We start from the raw sequence: 5303 nt of genomic DNA on the forward strand, positions 1-5303 counted from the left end.
AATTTTCATGGTGTAGTAAATGTGTTTTTGGGTGGTGGTTGTGTCAAAAGTGCTTTAAATGTGTTTGGGATTGGGAATGTTCATAGATGATGGACTGGCCCTCCATGCCAATGATCTTATTCTTTCATATTATGCTGCATCAAATGCTTTGGAACATGGAAATGAACGTACTGTCAGAAATCCTTGCTTCCATCCTCAGTGTCCAAAATCATGGCATAAAAAGTGTTTGTCCTTGCCATACAATGTAGCCACTGGGGCAGGAACAATTCAGACATAAAGTATGCAATTAAATTACTCCTGAATGAACTTGGCCTATGTGTGATAGTGTGACAGTGTACAGTGTTGTACAGATCCCACTCTAATTAGTGTATAAAACACAGCTGAGACAACATGTCTGCTGAGAGGGTCTATCAGAGCCCCAAATAAACTGCAATTTTAAATCTTTAAAGAGTTAAACGTCACACTTATCATACAAATTAAATATTAATTAATGCTATATTTATACAGTGAGGTTTTGACAAACCTCAACCACCGCATTAAAACTTGAGAAATATAGAACACTAACATGGAATGTGTTTTCTGAAAGACATTTAGACAAGAAACTATAGAGTAGCTTTGATGAAAACTGTAACAGGATGGCCTGCTTGGTAAAAACATCATCCTGTTATAAGTTTCATCATTAATGGCTCTAAGTTACGCTCATGTGGTGAGGGTATTTTTCATGTTTAAACATTATTTATAAGGCTTTCAGTGCGTCAGACTACGGACCACACATACAACATTAAAGCACTGCTTTTTAATTTCTCTAACATTCATTTTATCTTACTTATTTTAGCTTAATTTACATCACTTTGTGAAAAAAGTCTTCTGGTCATGGGGGGTATTCTTTTGTGGATTGATTTAAGCAACAGTGGCAGTTTGTTTGAGGGATGAACATAAATAAAATCCACTGTTGAGAAGGGAGAGTTCGGCTGAAATCATGTCTTGTGACTGTCATGTGGTAGGAGTTGCTACCAACAAAAAAATCACTGAGTAACAGGATGGAAGAATAGCTGCTAAAAATCAAAGGAGGTATAGAAATGTTCTCTGTTTATTTGAATGAATCAGGAAGAAACCGTAAATGACACTTTAAGTACAACTGGTAATCTGGTGGGGCCTGGGTTTTTCTCAGGACTGTTTCGTCACAAGGTGGTGCTAAGCAGCTTGAAGTAATAGACTGGAAATTCATTGCCTGGAAAAATGTACATAGGTGTCACTTATTGAAAGTCTAGTTTGCTTTAGTTACAGACATACTAAGTCAATGCACATGTACAAATACTCTAGATTATTTTACCATTACTGCATCTCCAATAGGGAAGTCTAAAATGAAATGCAACAAAGGGGAACCAAATAAAATTAAACTGTATGTAACACATTATCATACTAATAATACTATACTTACTATTACTAATTAAAATACCTCATAGTCTTATTATTTACTGTTTAGTTCAGTTTATTACTTTATTTGACAGGGATAGTGCATACTGATAACATTCCTGAAAAGCCTGAAAAGCTCATTTTCATCTGTTGTCCCCCGGCAGGCAAGCACAGACAAAAAGGGAATACAACCCCAATTCCAGTGAAGTTGGGACGTTGTGTAAAACGTAAATACAAACACAATACAATGATTTGCAAATACTTTTCAACCTATGTTCAATTGAATACACCACAAAGACAAGATATTTAATGTTCAAACTGATAAACTTTATAGTTGTTTGCAAATATTCACTCACTTTGAATTTGATGCGTGCTTTCCTTTTAACAACAATAAGCGTTTGGGAACTGAGGACACTAATTGTTGAGGCTTTGTAGGTGGAATTCTTTGCCATTCTTGCTTGATGTACATCTTCAATTGGTCAACAGTCTGGGGTCTCCGTTGTCGTATTTTGCGCTTCATAATGCACCACACATTTTCAATTGGAGACAGGTCTGGACTGCAGTCAGGCCAGTCTAGTACCCAAACTCTTATACTACGAAGCCACGCTGTTGTAACACGTGCAGAATATGGCTCGGCATTGTCTTGCTAAAATAAATGACGTCCCTGAAAAGCATTTTCCATTTTCAGCATTAATGGTGCCTTCAAAGATGTGCAAGTTACCCATGCCTTGGGTACTAACACACCCCCATACCATCACAGATGCTGGCTTTTGAACTTTGTGCTGATAACAATACGGATGGCCCTTTTCCTCTTTGGCCTGGAGGACACGACGTCCATAAATTCCAAAAACAATTTGAAATGTGGACTCGTCAGACCACAGCACACTTTTCCACTTTGCGTCAGTCATCTCGGGCCCAGAGAAGCGAGCGGTGTTTCTGGGTGTTGTTGATATATGGCTTTCGCTTTGCATGGTAGAGTTTTAACTTGCCAACTTGTTGATGTAGTGACGAACTGTGTTAACTGACAATGGTTTACTGAAGTGTTCCTAAGCCCATGTGGTAATATTCTTTACACATTGATGTCAATTTTTAATGCAATGCTGCCTGAGGGATCGAATTTTCGGCATTCAATTTTGGTTTTCAGCCTTGCCGCTTACGTGCAGAGATTTCTCCATATTATCTGAATCTTTTCAGAATCAGAATCAGAATCAGCTTTATTGCCAGGTATGTGTACCCATACGAGTAATTTGACTCTGGATTGTACATTGCTCACAATGTGCTTACTCATACAAAAACACAAAATTACAATAATAAAAATAAAATAAAATCAGACACAGACTTCAGTGTAGACAACACAAATACACACACTATGAACAAAAACAATATAGACATATTGACAAATAGTGCAGTGAGCAGAGTCCAAAGGATGCAGGAGTATGTCGGAGGTGGATGTGATATACAGGTACATATACATGCATACATGTACACATGTAAACAGTGCAATGAAGCATAGTGCAAAGGATGCTGGAATAAATAAGTATAAGTATTTTGTGCAGGAGTAATGACTTGAGGTAGGTGGATCGGTATACAGTATCTACAATATGAAAATATAACAGTATGAACAGCACTGAAATAGAGAATGGTGAATAAATAATAAGTGTTAGCCAGTAAACAGGTGGCTGATTAGAGGCAGAGTTACTGGGTTATTGCACAAAAATTGTTCCTAAGTCTGTTTTTTGAGCATTCCTCAACTTTCCCAGTCTTTTGTTGCCCCTGTCCCAGCTTTTTTGGAACATGTTGCAGGCATCAAATTCAAAATGAGTGAATATTTGCAAAAAACAATAAAGTTTATCAGTTTGAACATTAAATATCTTGTCTTTGTAGTGTATTAAATTGAATATAGGTTGAAAAGGATTTGCAAATGGCCAACTTCATTGGAATTGGGGTTGTATATTATGCTAATTTACAGCTCTATATTTTTTTCAGTTACAATAAAATCCTTATTTATCCTATAATGGCCTTTTATACAGACTCTCAGTTCATCCTCTGTCATCCATGCAATCACCTTATTACAAACTATTTATTTTACTTTTTGCTTAATGATGTTGTTTTGACCAACAATAGTTTATTGATTATTGACAAATATATATTGACATTTACCTCTCCTCCACTCTGTAGGGCAAGAGCTTGCAGGACTTAAAAATCAGGCAAACACATAAAATAAAAAGTGTGCAACGTGTTTCAGCGCCCTCAAGGTAACGTGATAAAGTGGCAAAGTGCTGTCCCGTTCCTGTTTACAGCATTTTGAGCCCTTGCAGCCTCTTGCACTCAATCACTTTGCAAGTGATGTCAGTAAAGTCTGTGGGGGTTCAGGGCTTAGGGTTTAGGGGGGACGTTGGAATTGAGCCTCAGTGCTGTGAACCCGAATTGCCTTGTCCTCACCCCTACAGTAGACGACACCGGAGTGTTTCTGGGAGCTGGTGTAGGTAGGTGTAGGCTCAGTCTAGCAGACCTGTTAAGTTAAAAAACTTTTTTTACTTTATTCACTGATTTTGATGCCACTAAATCATATTTTATTGAGTTTACTAACTGTAACATTAGCTATAAAACAGCATTGTGTTGGCTAAGCCCACGCTGCTTTGAGTGACCAAGGTCCAAATGTATCATGATAAAATTATGAAGATTATTAAGCTAAGGGTTCCCTTGATAAATATGAGTCAGAATAATATGGGTTGTTATACAACACCTGTAGCATGTTGCTAAAATGAACAAACTATTTCATTTATGTTTATTTTCATTTGATTCATGCATTAATTGAATAAACAGCTATTAGCATATTTCCAGTATGTTATTATCGAAACTTTACAACTTTGTCAGGGAATTCTAACAATTCTGGATCTAATAATAATTTGAAAAGTTACTGTGACTTCTAGCAAAGTTTTTTTTCTCTTTGACAAGTACTTGTGTACTCCATGGCCACCCCTGTTCACCAGGGAGTCAGTTAAATGTGTGTACAGTGATCCACTTGCACTGGTACACTTATTCACGGCACTTACACTTAGCTTTATAGTGGTTTGTGTAAATTTAAAAGTTGGTACACATATTTAAAGGGACTGCAAGGATGGCGTATTGGTGAGGGGTGTCTGATCAATTACGGAGGGCCAACTGGGACAAAAATGCAGGGCCAATTTTTTGTCCCAGTCCAGCCCTGAGTTTGAGCACTAGGGGGAGTGTTTACACCACGAGCAAAGGAGCTTTGGACTTCCAGATTATGAGCAGATGACCATATAAGGAAATACCTGCCAATCTGACCAAGTCTATCTATGAGTCCACAGTACTACAGGAGACGCCTAATACATGACACACCCTTAAAACGGTTGCAGTTTGGTTTGGTTTAGGCACCAAAACAACTTGATTAGGTTTGGGAAAACATTTATAATTTGGGTTAAAATAAGTAAATTTATCCAGGAAGTTATCTCATGAGGTGTGTTGTGTAGTAAAGTGGGTGTGTCATGTATTATGTGAGACGACAGATAGACTCTTCTCGATCTGAATTCAGCCAGGCAGGAAAGTAGAAAAAAATGTTGGAAAACTTGTATTCAGAGCAGTCTGAAGTCTGAGCTTTTTTGCTAACAGGGATTACTTTTACATGCATTCACCTCGTTATTTGGAACTCGTTTTGTATGAACATCCAACACTGTAACATTTAATATCAGACAGAGAATAAGGAAAAGCATAATAGGTCCCCTGTAAGAACAAAAATATAGAAATACTATAAACGATAAAAGCAGTGAAAAATATGCAGATACAAACAGACCCTACACTACATTGAGACTACAAGAGAGAGAACTCTTATGACACAGAATCAACAATAGCATGACAACAAT

Source organism: Micropterus salmoides, unplaced genomic scaffold (genome assembly GCF_014851395.1).
Source record: "Micropterus salmoides isolate LMB-PRFRI ecotype aquatic unplaced genomic scaffold, ASM1485139v1 Ms_hic_scaffold_20, whole genome shotgun sequence".
Taxonomy (NCBI): domain Eukaryota; kingdom Metazoa; phylum Chordata; class Actinopteri; order Centrarchiformes; family Centrarchidae; genus Micropterus; species Micropterus salmoides.